Genomic DNA, 15,380 nt, shown 5'->3' on the forward strand with positions numbered 1-15,380 from the left:
CTAATAGGGTTGAAAGAGTAGACAAATCTTAAAAAAACTTGGTATGAACAAAGCTTAATGTATTATAACACTACTTACAAAGTTTCATGACAATAGGATGTATATTATAGACATTAAGTTTAGTTCTATACTCATCTTTGCGTGTAAAATTTTGACGTTAAAATTGAAAAATTTCAACTATCAACATTTGGGGCTTTAAAAATTTAAATATTGCAAAAAAATACTTGTTAAATGCCTTAATATATAACTTATCATGTACTAAAAGCAATAGAGTACTCATTTGATTTATCAGACTTGGCATAATTATTCATAAGTCAAATTTATATGAGCCTGCGCCTAAAAATTCAGGTTTTTCAATGAAGTGGAGCCTTACATGAAGATGTAATATTTTCCAGCAATTTTAAATTTGTGAAGCTTTTTGGTTATAAATAATCCTTACATATGTATTTAAAGTACTTTAAATGGAAAGAAAAGTTACAAATAACATATCATATTAGTTTAAAAGGGTCTTAGGCCAAGTAAGACTGGAAAAAATTTAGGGTCAATTAAGGCCGTGCCACATATTTACATTTAAAAATGCATATTGAGGCTATAAAAAATAAAAATGTGTGTCTTTTTTATCATTTCTATACTCATGTGACATGATACAACAAATCTGAGCACAAAAAGACTCTTGCAAATAACTTTTCTTACAAGCAGTATGGGCTGAAACAAAGATTTTTGCCTTTTTAGGGAAAAACTTTCATGCAATTTATTCTCAACAGGCTTATATTTAAACCACTTGCTATCCTACAGAAGAAAAGAAATATAGTATGTGAAATGGAACAGGTACAATAGACATTGTAAAGTGCATTTGATACAAATTTAGTGAAGTCTCTAATATGGACATCAAATTTTATATACCAAGCTCCCCACTATTGCCTTCATCCAAACAAGGCGTTAGACAAGGGTCATTCATACAACACATTTTGCACATTTTATCTGAGATAAACTTCTTTTCTGTAGATTCAGAGTTCATAAATAAGTAAAAGAAGCAGGTAAAGGCATAGAAACACAAATATTGACACATAAAAACCTGTCAGATAGAAAGTCAGGATGCCATTTATGCATCAATATTGAAAAAGTTATAAAATGCCTATTTTGACCATAAAATGTCAAAATTGGTCGTTTTGGCAGAAATTCTATAAAATAAAAGTTTAAATCCTTTAGTTTCATGCTATTTGACAAGTTGACACCATCAAATCATTTAGGGAAGTTGCCAGAGTACAAATTCTATATTTACAGATTTCACCTAATAGGGTTGAAAGAGTAGACAAATCTTAAAAAAACTTGGTATGAACAAAGCTTAATGTATTATAACACTACTTACAAAGTTTCATGACAATAGGATGTATATTATAGACATTAAGTTTAGTTCTATACTCATCTTTGCGTGTAAAATTTTGACGTTAAAATTGAAAAATTTCAACTATCAACATTTGGGGCTTTAAAAATTTAAATATTGCAAAAAAATACTTGTTAAATGCCTTAATATATAACTTATCATGTACTAAAAGCAATAGAGTACTCATTTGATTTATCAGACTTGGCATAATTATTCATAAGTCAAATTTATATGAGCCTGCGCCTAAAAATTCAGGTTTTTCAATGAAGTGGAGCCTTACATGAAGATGTAATATTTTCCAGCAATTTTAAATTTGTGAAGCTTTTTGGTTATAAATAATCCTTACATATGTATTTAAAGTACTTTAAATGGAAAGAAAAGTTACAAATAACATATCATATTAGTTTAAAAGGGTCTTAGGCCAAGTAAGACTGGAAAAAATTTAGGGTCAATTAAGGCCGTGCCACATATTTACATTTAAAAATGCATATTGAGGCTATAAAAAATAAAAATGTGTGTCTTTTTTATCATTTCTATACTCATGTGACATGATACAACAAATCTGAGCACAAAAAGACTCTTGCAAATAACTTTTCTTACAAGCAGTATGGGCTGAAACAAAGATTTTTGCCTTTTTAGGGAAAAACTTTCATGCAATTTATTCTCAACAGGCTTATATTTAAACCACTTGCTATCCTACAGAAGAAAAGAAATATAGTATGTGAAATGGAACAGGTACAATAGACATTGTAAAGTGCATTTGATACAAATTTAGTGAAGTCTCTAATATGGACATCAAATTTTATATACCAAGCTCCCCACTATTGCCTTCATCCAAACAAGGCGTTAGACAAGGGTCATTCATACAACACATTTTGCACATTTTATCTGAGATAAACTTCTTTTCTGTAGATTCAGAGTTCATAAATAAGTAAAAGAAGCAGGTAAAGGCATAGAAACACAAATATTGACACATAAAAACCTGTCAGATAGAAAGTCAGGATGCCATTTATGCATCAATATTGAAAAAGTTATAAAATGCCTATTTTGACCATAAAATGTCAAAATTGGTCGTTTTGGCAGAAATTCTATAAAATAAAAGTTTAAATCCTTTAGTTTCATGCTATTTGACAAGTTGACACCATCAAATCATTTAGGGAAGTTGCCAGAGTACAAATTCTATATTTACAGATTTCACCTAATAGGGTTGAAAGAGTAGACAAATCTTAAAAAAACTTGGTATGAACAAAGCTTAATGTATTATAACACTACTTACAAAGTTTCATGACAATAGGATGTATATTATAGACATTAAGTTTAGTTCTATACTCATCTTTGCGTGTAAAATTTTGACGTTAAAATTGAAAAATTTCAACTATCAACATTTGGGGCTTTAAAAATTTAAATATTGCAAAAAAATACTTGTTAAATGCCTTAATATATAACTTATCATGTACTAAAAGCAATAGAGTACTCATTTGATTTATCAGACTTGGCATAATTATTCATAAGTCAAATTTATATGAGCCTGCGCCTAAAAATTCAGGTTTTTCAATGAAGTGGAGCCTTACATGAAGATGTAATATTTTCCAGCAATTTTAAATTTGTGAAGCTTTTTGGTTATAAATAATCCTTACATATGTATTTAAAGTACTTTAAATGGAAAGAAAAGTTACAAATAACATATCATATTAGTTTAAAAGGGTCTTAGGCCAAGTAAGACTGGAAAAAATTTAGGGTCAATTAAGGCCGTGCCACATATTTACATTTAAAAATGCATATTGAGGCTATAAAAAATAAAAATGTGTGTCTTTTTTATCATTTCTATACTCATGTGACATGATACAACAAATCTGAGCACAAAAAGACTCTTGCAAATAACTTTTCTTACAAGCAGTATGGGCTGAAACAAAGATTTTTGCCTTTTTAGGGAAAAACTTTCATGCAATTTATTCTCAACAGGCTTATATTTAAACCACTTGCTATCCTACAGAAGAAAAGAAATATAGTATGTGAAATGGAACAGGTACAATAGACATTGTAAAGTGCATTTGATACAAATTTAGTGAAGTCTCTAATATGGACATCAAATTTTATATACCAAGCTCCCCACTATTGCCTTCATCCAAACAAGGCGTTAGACAAGGGTCATTCATACAACACATTTTGCACATTTTATCTGAGATAAACTTCTTTTCTGTAGATTCAGAGTTCATAAATAAGTAAAAGAAGCAGGTAAAGGCATAGAAACACAAATATTGACACATAAAAACCTGTCAGATAGAAAGTCAGGATGCCATTTATGCATCAATATTGAAAAAGTTATAAAATGCCTATTTTGACCATAAAATGTCAAAATTGGTCGTTTTGGCAGAAATTCTATAAAATAAAAGTTTAAATCCTTTAGTTTCATGCTATTTGACAAGTTGACACCATCAAATCATTTAGGGAAGTTGCCAGAGTACAAATTCTATATTTACAGATTTCACCTCTTAGGTCCGAGAACACAATTAATTCGTAGTGCATTTCTTTTAGAACATAAATGAAAATAAAAAAAATCCCACCTGCGCTTTCTCAAAGAAACTTTTACAGTGTGTTGTACTACTTTTGGGACAAATTATATCAAATTTATAGAAAACTTCATCGCCTCTAACTCAAAATATGGCCAATTTTATGTTTAGGGCGTCTTGAAATCTTTTGACAGCTTCCGAAGTGCTCATTTTCAACCTTTTTCAGCTGGACCAAATCACTACTTTCCTTTAAAATTCTGGACCCAAATTTTTTTACAGTGTAATTTCAACCCCCTTCTTGCAATTTGAGGCAGTGAACATGGAGAAATAAATTTGGAAGGGGTATAAAAATTAATGGCAAGTAACCCACTGTCAACACTAGGGACTATATTTGTGAACAACGAAAATCAAGGGACGACAATGGTGGTCTCGGACCTAATAGGGTTGAAAGAGTAGACAAATCTTAAAAAAACTTGGTATGAACAAAGCTTAATGTATTATAACACTACTTACAAAGTTTCATGACAATAGGATGTATATTATAGACATTAAGTTTAGTTCTATACTCATCTTTGCGTGTAAAATTTTGACGTTAAAATTGAAAAATTTCAACTATCAACATTTGGGGCTTTAAAAATTTAAATATTGCAAAAAAATACTTGTTAAATGCCTTAATATATAACTTATCATGTACTAAAAGCAATAGAGTACTCATTTGATTTATCAGACTTGGCATAATTATTCATAAGTCAAATTTATATGAGCCTGCGCCTAAAAATTCAGGTTTTTCAATGAAGTGGAGCCTTACATGAAGATGTAATATTTTCCAGCAATTTTAAATTTGTGAAGCTTTTTGGTTATAAATAATCCTTACATATGTATTTAAAGTACTTTAAATGGAAAGAAAAGTTACAAATAACATATCATATTAGTTTAAAAGGGTCTTAGGCCAAGTAAGACTGGAAAAAATTTAGGGTCAATTAAGGCCGTGCCACATATTTACATTTAAAAATGCATATTGAGGCTATAAAAAATAAAAATGTGTGTCTTTTTTATCATTTCTATACTCATGTGACATGATACAACAAATCTGAGCACAAAAAGACTCTTGCAAATAACTTTTCTTACAAGCAGTATGGGCTGAAACAAAGATTTTTGCCTTTTTAGGGAAAAACTTTCATGCAATTTATTCTCAACAGGCTTATATTTAAACCACTTGCTATCCTACAGAAGAAAAGAAATATAGTATGTGAAATGGAACAGGTACAATAGACATTGTAAAGTGCATTTGATACAAATTTAGTGAAGTCTCTAATATGGACATCAAATTTTATATACCAAGCTCCCCACTATTGCCTTCATCCAAACAAGGCGTTAGACAAGGGTCATTCATACAACACATTTTGCACATTTTATCTGAGATAAACTTCTTTTCTGTAGATTCAGAGTTCATAAATAAGTAAAAGAAGCAGGTAAAGGCATAGAAACACAAATATTGACACATAAAAACCTGTCAGATAGAAAGTCAGGATGCCATTTATGCATCAATATTGAAAAAGTTATAAAATGCCTATTTTGACCATAAAATGTCAAAATTGGTCGTTTTGGCAGAAATTCTATAAAATAAAAGTTTAAATCCTTTAGTTTCATGCTATTTGACAAGTTGACACCATCAAATCATTTAGGGAAGTTGCCAGAGTACAAATTCTATATTTACAGATTTCACCTCTTAGGTCCGAGAACACAATTAATTCGTAGTGCATTTCTTTTAGAACATAAATGAAAATAAAAAAAATCCCACCTGCGCTTTCTCAAAGAAACTTTTACAGTGTGTTGTACTACTTTTGGGACAAATTATATCAAATTTATAGAAAACTTCATCGCCTCTAACTCAAAATATGGCCAATTTTATGTTTAGGGCGTCTTGAAATCTTTTGACAGCTTCCGAAGTGCTCATTTTCAACCTTTTTCAGCTGGACCAAATCACTACTTTCCTTTAAAATTCTGGACCCAAATTTTTTTACAGTGTAATTTCAACCCCCTTCTTGCAATTTGAGGCAGTGAACATGGAGAAATAAATTTGGAAGGGGTATAAAAATTAATGGCAAGTAACCCACTGTCAACACTAGGGACTATATTTGTGAACAACGAAAATCAAGGGACGACAATGGTGGTCTCGGACCTAATAGGGTTGAAAGAGTAGACAAATCTTAAAAAAACTTGGTATGAACAAAGCTTAATGTATTATAACACTACTTACAAAGTTTCATGACAATAGGATGTATATTATAGACATTAAGTTTAGTTCTATACTCATCTTTGCGTGTAAAATTTTGACGTTAAAATTGAAAAATTTCAACTATCAACATTTGGGGCTTTAAAAATTTAAATATTGCAAAAAAATACTTGTTAAATGCCTTAATATATAACTTATCATGTACTAAAAGCAATAGAGTACTCATTTGATTTATCAGACTTGGCATAATTATTCATAAGTCAAATTTATATGAGCCTGCGCCTAAAAATTCAGGTTTTTCAATGAAGTGGAGCCTTACATGAAGATGTAATATTTTCCAGCAATTTTAAATTTGTGAAGCTTTTTGGTTATAAATAATCCTTACATATGTATTTAAAGTACTTTAAATGGAAAGAAAAGTTACAAATAACATATCATATTAGTTTAAAAGGGTCTTAGGCCAAGTAAGACTGGAAAAAATTTAGGGTCAATTAAGGCCGTGCCACATATTTACATTTAAAAATGCATATTGAGGCTATAAAAAATAAAAATGTGTGTCTTTTTTATCATTTCTATACTCATGTGACATGATACAACAAATCTGAGCACAAAAAGACTCTTGCAAATAACTTTTCTTACAAGCAGTATGGGCTGAAACAAAGATTTTTGCCTTTTTAGGGAAAAACTTTCATGCAATTTATTCTCAACAGGCTTATATTTAAACCACTTGCTATCCTACAGAAGAAAAGAAATATAGTATGTGAAATGGAACAGGTACAATAGACATTGTAAAGTGCATTTGATACAAATTTAGTGAAGTCTCTAATATGGACATCAAATTTTATATACCAAGCTCCCCACTATTGCCTTCATCCAAACAAGGCGTTAGACAAGGGTCATTCATACAACACATTTTGCACATTTTATCTGAGATAAACTTCTTTTCTGTAGATTCAGAGTTCATAAATAAGTAAAAGAAGCAGGTAAAGGCATAGAAACACAAATATTGACACATAAAAACCTGTCAGATAGAAAGTCAGGATGCCATTTATGCATCAATATTGAAAAAGTTATAAAATGCCTATTTTGACCATAAAATGTCAAAATTGGTCGTTTTGGCAGAAATTCTATAAAATAAAAGTTTAAATCCTTTAGTTTCATGCTATTTGACAAGTTGACACCATCAAATCATTTAGGGAAGTTGCCAGAGTACAAATTCTATATTTACAGATTTCACCTCTTAGGTCCGAGAACACAATTAATTCGTAGTGCATTTCTTTTAGAACATAAATGAAAATAAAAAAAATCCCACCTGCGCTTTCTCAAAGAAACTTTTACAGTGTGTTGTACTACTTTTGGGACAAATTATATCAAATTTATAGAAAACTTCATCGCCTCTAACTCAAAATATGGCCAATTTTATGTTTAGGGCGTCTTGAAATCTTTTGACAGCTTCCGAAGTGCTCATTTTCAACCTTTTTCAGCTGGACCAAATCACTACTTTCCTTTAAAATTCTGGACCCAAATTTTTTTACAGTGTAATTTCAACCCCCTTCTTGCAATTTGAGGCAGTGAACATGGAGAAATAAATTTGGAAGGGGTATAAAAATTAATGGCAAGTAACCCACTGTCAACACTAGGGACTATATTTGTGAACAACGAAAATCAAGGGACGACAATGGTGGTCTCGGACCTAATAGGGTTGAAAGAGTAGACAAATCTTAAAAAAACTTGGTATGAACAAAGCTTAATGTATTATAACACTACTTACAAAGTTTCATGACAATAGGATGTATATTATAGACATTAAGTTTAGTTCTATACTCATCTTTGCGTGTAAAATTTTGACGTTAAAATTGAAAAATTTCAACTATCAACATTTGGGGCTTTAAAAATTTAAATATTGCAAAAAAATACTTGTTAAATGCCTTAATATATAACTTATCATGTACTAAAAGCAATAGAGTACTCATTTGATTTATCAGACTTGGCATAATTATTCATAAGTCAAATTTATATGAGCCTGCGCCTAAAAATTCAGGTTTTTCAATGAAGTGGAGCCTTACATGAAGATGTAATATTTTCCAGCAATTTTAAATTTGTGAAGCTTTTTGGTTATAAATAATCCTTACATATGTATTTAAAGTACTTTAAATGGAAAGAAAAGTTACAAATAACATATCATATTAGTTTAAAAGGGTCTTAGGCCAAGTAAGACTGGAAAAAATTTAGGGTCAATTAAGGCCGTGCCACATATTTACATTTAAAAATGCATATTGAGGCTATAAAAAATAAAAATGTGTGTCTTTTTTATCATTTCTATACTCATGTGACATGATACAACAAATCTGAGCACAAAAAGACTCTTGCAAATAACTTTTCTTACAAGCAGTATGGGCTGAAACAAAGATTTTTGCCTTTTTAGGGAAAAACTTTCATGCAATTTATTCTCAACAGGCTTATATTTAAACCACTTGCTATCCTACAGAAGAAAAGAAATATAGTATGTGAAATGGAACAGGTACAATAGACATTGTAAAGTGCATTTGATACAAATTTAGTGAAGTCTCTAATATGGACATCAAATTTTATATACCAAGCTCCCCACTATTGCCTTCATCCAAACAAGGCGTTAGACAAGGGTCATTCATACAACACATTTTGCACATTTTATCTGAGATAAACTTCTTTTCTGTAGATTCAGAGTTCATAAATAAGTAAAAGAAGCAGGTAAAGGCATAGAAACACAAATATTGACACATAAAAACCTGTCAGATAGAAAGTCAGGATGCCATTTATGCATCAATATTGAAAAAGTTATAAAATGCCTATTTTGACCATAAAATGTCAAAATTGGTCGTTTTGGCAGAAATTCTATAAAATAAAAGTTTAAATCCTTTAGTTTCATGCTATTTGACAAGTTGACACCATCAAATCATTTAGGGAAGTTGCCAGAGTACAAATTCTATATTTACAGATTTCACCTCTTAGGTCCGAGAACACAATTAATTCGTAGTGCATTTCTTTTAGAACATAAATGAAAATAAAAAAAATCCCACCTGCGCTTTCTCAAAGAAACTTTTACAGTGTGTTGTACTACTTTTGGGACAAATTATATCAAATTTATAGAAAACTTCATCGCCTCTAACTCAAAATATGGCCAATTTTATGTTTAGGGCGTCTTGAAATCTTTTGACAGCTTCCGAAGTGCTCATTTTCAACCTTTTTCAGCTGGACCAAATCACTACTTTCCTTTAAAATTCTGGACCCAAATTTTTTTACAGTGTAATTTCAACCCCCTTCTTGCAATTTGAGGCAGTGAACATGGAGAAATAAATTTGGAAGGGGTATAAAAATTAATGGCAAGTAACCCACTGTCAACACTAGGGACTATATTTGTGAACAACGAAAATCAAGGGACGACAATGGTGGTCTCGGACCATATTTCCAAAGTGACACCAATATCGTGCGCAACGTCTATTATATTTTTTTTCTTTGACGCCTTACTTCGACGTCATAATGCTGAAGCCGCCATTTTCGGTTGGACTTTGAGAGCATATTTTGCTCTCAACTTTGAGACCCAATTTAGCCATCAAATTTTCATTGAAGGCTAATAAAAATTGCATATATAAAAATTCTTACCTTTAATGTGTTTGTTTGATCAAAATATTTCCAATTAATCCCTACAGAAATAATAATATTAGTAACAATTCCATCCGAGGCGGGAACATGTCGACTGCATTTTTTAAAACGTTTATCTGATTTCTTTTTAGGAGATTATAAAATAATTTTTACACCAAACTCGGTAATATTCGACAGACCTGAATTTCCGGAACCTTTGTTTTACATTATCCGGAAATTCAGGTCCGTCAAAATGTACCGAGTTTAGATCAAAAATATATTTTATACTCCTAAAATGAAGCATCTTGAGGAGAAATCAGTTAAATGTTTTAATAAAGCAGTAGATTCCCTCTCAAAGTCCAACTGAAAATATGAGTTTGGCGTTATGACGTCGAAGTTAGGCGTCAAAGATAAAAATTATAATAGCCTTTCAAGACGTCATAATTATTTGGACTAGGATATCGAAGTTAGGCGTCAAAGAAAAAAATTATAATAGCCTTTCAAGACGTCATAATTATTTGGACTAGGATATTTATAGCAGAAGACTCATTGTGATGGAAAAGTTTCAGAGATTGTACTGGCTGATGCTCCTATCGTTCGGTAGGTAAATACATTAGCCCTGTTCGTTTAAAATGTAAAATGTTATTTTTCTCTCGAAAACGTACCGTACGTAAATAAATTGGAGCTTTTCATAGAACATACTTGAGAACTTCGTTGAAATGATCCCAAAATTTAAGCTTGATCTGGCTTTCTAATGCATAGCGCGAACCAGGCAAACTATAGTTGTTGATGCTTTTTATGGAATTAGTCTACAACGTCACTTTGTGCTTTGTAACGTTTCCTCATTTGACGATTTGTGTAATTCCGTGAAAATGAAAGGCATTTGTGTTGCCCAAAATGTAAACAATCATAGCAAAAAGTATGGCAGCCCGGCATCAAAGAAGCCGTGTATGCTTGATATTTATTACTTTGGATTGTTAAAAGTAATAAAGAAACATCCACGCCAAATTAAAACAGCATACTCTATGTAAGAGGGGGATAGGACCTTTATCAGGACTCCGGGATCGGGTGTTTTTAAGCTCGGGATTTTGGGATTGACCCTTTCGGGATCCGGGAATTCTTTTTTTTCGAATTTCGGGACGTCGGGATTTACTTTATTTAAATTCGGGACCTCGGGATTTCGTGTTTTTAAGCCCGGGATTTCGGGATCAGGACCCCTCCTATCCCCCCTCTTGTAATGTCTGATTGAAACGCAGACCCGAGTTGTTTGTCAGACTGTCTATTTATATCACAAGAAACTATAGTCTATTTCTCTTTTAACTTTCACTTTACTGTCTTTAGACTCGGGGATGTGTGTTATTTTTACGAGAACCACCAAAGAGTTGAGGCAGTGATTGTTGGACCTCACACTACAACACACAGCAGTTAAATATGCCACCTTCAATTTTTTGCTATATAATTCAGATAGAACTACCAACAAAAAATTTAAAAAAAAAAATTTGAAGGCATTTTTTTTTGCTTCAAGAAAACAGTATCATCAGACTCAGATTTAACACAGCTGTATTTGTTTAACAAATTCGTTTTCATGAAGTGTTCTCCTTTTTGATAATATAAACAAGTATTTGTTTGTCCTTGTAAATATTAGGTGAATTGCTAAGATTACAGAATATATTTTAAAAACATGTGCACTTTTAAAAAGAGACCACAAAATTTTTTTTATTACATATATGCTATAATTAATCTTGAGATAAAATTATTATAATTTCTGTTAAGATTAAATACCAGCCACTGTACAAAATGCATGAGAATTAAGAAAATATGATGATGCTATTTGATTTTTTTAATTATTTGTAAGTAATACTACATTGTATGCTTTATATTTATATTTTTGTCAATACATGTATCAATTATTTACTATATTAAAAGCAAGTCCACAAGTGCAAAAAACACAACATCTAAAGGTGTCCAATTTTTAATTATTCTGTCACATGTGTAATTTATGTCAATGGTTAATTGGTGTTTAATGACACTTTCAGCATTATGTACTATTTCGTAGTAGTTGCTGTTTATTGGTTGAGTGAGAAAATAATGCTTGTAGAGAACTAAGATCCAAGATAGTAAATCTGACAGGCTAGCTAAGTCAATTGAGATTGTAGTCAAACTGAAAGACTAAGTGTGTGCTTTGAAATTCACAACCTTTGTGTTGACAGGATAGTGATAGAGAAGTTATTTACTTAGGCAGCAACCATTTGATTTTCTGGGGGGGGGGGGGGGGGGGGGCTATGTTTTTTTTTGGGAAAAAAAGTTTGTTTCCAGTTTTTGGAGAAAAAAATAATTTGTTTTTGATTCTGAGAAAAAAAATTGTTTGTTTCACCCTCAGCTGCCACTTTATGTAATGCTAAAATTGAAAGAAAAAAATTGTTTTCGACTTGTCGCGAAAAAAAGTTTGTACAGAAAAAAAAGCCATAGCCCCCCCTCCCCCAGAAAATCAAATGGTTGCTGCCTTAAGACTATTCAGCCACTGAAACCAATTTCAATGAAACAGTAACACAACAATGTGGCATAGACAAAAATACAGTCTTTATCTACATGTATAGCACAAGTTAAATAAAAAATTGCTGAGTTTCCGTTTTCTTACTTTAGTTTGCTTCAACACGTTCAAACAAATGTTATAAAACGAATAGGTACACAATGCTTATAACCACAAAATACAGATCATGTTTAAAATTGGGTGGTGTCACTTTTACCGTCTATGACTTTATATGTTCCTTTATAAATGAAGCAATTACTTAATCTGTTGGTTACTTTTCTTCCTCTTGTTTGCTTCAACTAAATGTTATGAAATTTATACTCAATGCTTATAATTGCAAATGGGCCTTAATGAAATGAATCCTGCATCTGTATGCGGAAGTTGACTGGTGCATATTGTTACAGGGTATTTGTGGCCCCAAAACACATTCTCAATTTAATTAAACCATCTTCATTAAACAAGAATAGCCTAGTATAGAAAAACCTCCTGTCTGAAATTGCCTTCAATATATTTTTTTAAATCAACTTTGAATTAATTTGAACAATTAACTAAATTGAAGAAGCGGGGCAGTTATGTTTACAATGTATACGGATCACCAATTTGAAAAAATTATTCTGAATGCTCAGATTTTTTTATTTTTTTCCCCCTTTCCATTACAATAAGGAAGTGTTATAAAATAAAAAATAAAAATGATCTGATTAATCGTGTCAAAAAACTAAATAAATTTGTTTGTGCTTTGCACGTACAATATTTTTGACTAAGAAAGAAAACTAAGAATTTATATGCCCCACTTACTATAGTAGAGGGGTATTATGTTTTTCTGGTCTGTTCGTCCGTTTGTAAGATAGTCCATTCCTTTTCAGGTTAAATTTTTTGGTCAAGGTAGTTTTTGATGAAATTGAAGTCCAATCAATTTGAAATATAGTTCACATGTTCCCTATGATATAATCTTTCTAATTTTAATGCCAAATTAGATGTTTGACCCCAATTTCACGGTCCACTGAACATACATGTAGAAGATGATAGTGTGATAGAGGCATCCATGTACTTATTGACACATTCTTGTTAGATTTGTATTGTTTAGTTGCTTCATTACTGATGTATTATATCATTTAACCCATCATTGGCTATTTTTTTTATATTTTTATATGGTTATTGCCCGTCCTTTTTGTGACTTTTTATGAGAACACACACAATCATGCACATAAAAAACCTCGTACTGTATACATTTTTGAAAGTCATTTGATACATTTGAATTATTTCAATTGAGTATTTTATCTATTTTGAAGTAGAATGGAGAATTATCCTTGTCTAGTTGACTATGCTCTACTGTTATGATAGATATGCCGATGTCTAACTTGTAGATCTTGATTAGGTTGGGAAATATATCAGGTAGATGGTTATTCATACAGACATATCATGAAACAAATATGTTATAGAGAAAAAATTGAAATTAGTTATATGTTGCCGAGACAGCAACCAAACAACATAATCATATAATCAAAATTAAAAACAATTTGATAGTAATATTTGAATAAATAACTTTGTTGGTAATGTCTTGGTCTTTTGTGGATACATGTAGTTGTCTCATTGGCAATCATACCACATCTTCTTTTTTATATTAAATGACCTTAACAATTACTAAGTAGATGTATTCATTTGTGTTGTTGAATTATGCTGAAAGTATTTACTAGTTCATTTGACTGGAAAAAAACTGATCAATATTTAAGGTTTTACAAAAAAGACTAGACAAATTGCAAGATAGCAAGTATGGAAGAGTCACAGTTAAAAAAACATAAAATCTATGAAAACAGCTCACTCATAGCATTTTTTAAAATCCAATTGATATTTGTTGTCTTGATTTTAAACTACCAGTAAAGCTTTAGATTTTTAAATATAGAAACAACCGAACAGCACACACTAATTTCAACAATTTTATTTTATTTTTGATATTTTGTGTTTTTTCAGATGAAGAAGTAGAAGAAACAACAGTGAAAAAGAATGAGAGTCATCATTTAAATAAACATTTAGCTTGAAATTGAAATAAATCTAACTTTTCTTTATTATGTATTTCAAATATGAGCATTGTGATAAACTTTAATGAGACAGCAAGCCAGCAGCACAATCCCAATAGCTATTTGGAGGTCTTCTCCAACTTCATGCAAAAATGAAATTTGTGGTTTTTCAATATTATATTAAATTGAAAGTTAGCAACTCTTTCATGCTTTGGTGCAACTTGCACGGTTCAGATTTATAGCTTCAGAACTTGTTTATGGATGATTTATTTATTCCAAATTTAAGATGGATATATCAGTATACAACATTGTACAAAGAAGGAGATGTGGTGTAATTGCCAATATGACAACTGATTTTATATGTTTTGAAATATCTTCTACTCTTGTTTGGTTATGTCTTTCATCCCACTTCATATTGACTTCTCTCTGTGTAATTATATTGGTTTCGATGGTGACTGAGTGATATTACATTATGTAAGTCATTTTTCTTTAATTTCTTGTATGTTTTTATTAAATAGTATTCTTTTAAAGAGTCATTACATTTCAAATGGTATGTATTGCTCAGAAGTTTCCTTGGTATGAAATATTGTTATTTTCTGAACTTCAGTTTGTGCTGATATATGATGTTGGGCTACTGCCACAACCTTGTTCATGCTCTTTACTGTCCCGAAACAATCTAATAACCAGTGTATGTAAAGTGCGGATCCTAAAATATCATTTTTACTGTATATGCAATAAATGTCTAATGTAGAATGATAAATAAACAGACGAACTTTTTTTAATTTTTGAAGAAAATGAAGAAAATTAGGTAAAATGTATATGTTCAGAAATACATAATACTAATAAAACAAAGTAAGAGATGCGAGCGGGGTTTTATCGCGCCTAAAGCCATCCAGCTGTGAAATATATACCAAAATAGGTGAATATTTAGGACATTTCACGAACAGATCGTGCAGGTGCTTTATAACTTACAGGTAAGATGTTGTCGCAGTAAAAAATATTCATTTTAATACAATTAATAAAGTTGTAAAACGTAGAATATGTTTTGTCATTCAGTTTCTTCATATTTAACTAAATTCCACTA

The 15,380-nt window shown here is 30.9% G+C and overlaps 1 protein-coding gene and 1 long non-coding RNA gene across 2 annotated transcripts in view; one reads left to right on the forward strand and one right to left on the reverse strand.

Moving 5' to 3' along the window:
* LOC139498303 (low-density lipoprotein receptor-like) overlaps window positions 1-9,834 on the reverse strand; it is a 69,180-nt gene extending 59,346 nt beyond the window's left edge. The window contains exon 1 of the mRNA XM_071286669.1: window positions 9,773-9,834. The gene's annotated coding sequence lies outside the window, so the exon portion shown is untranslated. The remainder of the gene's footprint in view (window positions 1-9,772) is intronic.
* A 305-nt stretch (window positions 9,835-10,139) lies between these two features.
* On the forward strand, window positions 10,140-14,322 carry LOC139497266 (uncharacterized). The gene is made up of 3 exons (XR_011657734.1): window positions 10,140-10,351; window positions 13,571-13,673; window positions 14,250-14,322. It is a non-coding gene; the product is annotated as an uncharacterized lncRNA (long non-coding RNA).
* The last annotated feature ends 1,058 nt before the right edge of the window (window positions 14,323-15,380 follow it).

The sequence above is a fragment of the Mytilus edulis genome, chromosome 12, assembly GCF_963676685.1.
Source record: "Mytilus edulis chromosome 12, xbMytEdul2.2, whole genome shotgun sequence".
Classification (NCBI taxonomy): Eukaryota; Metazoa; Mollusca; class Bivalvia; order Mytilida; family Mytilidae; genus Mytilus; species Mytilus edulis.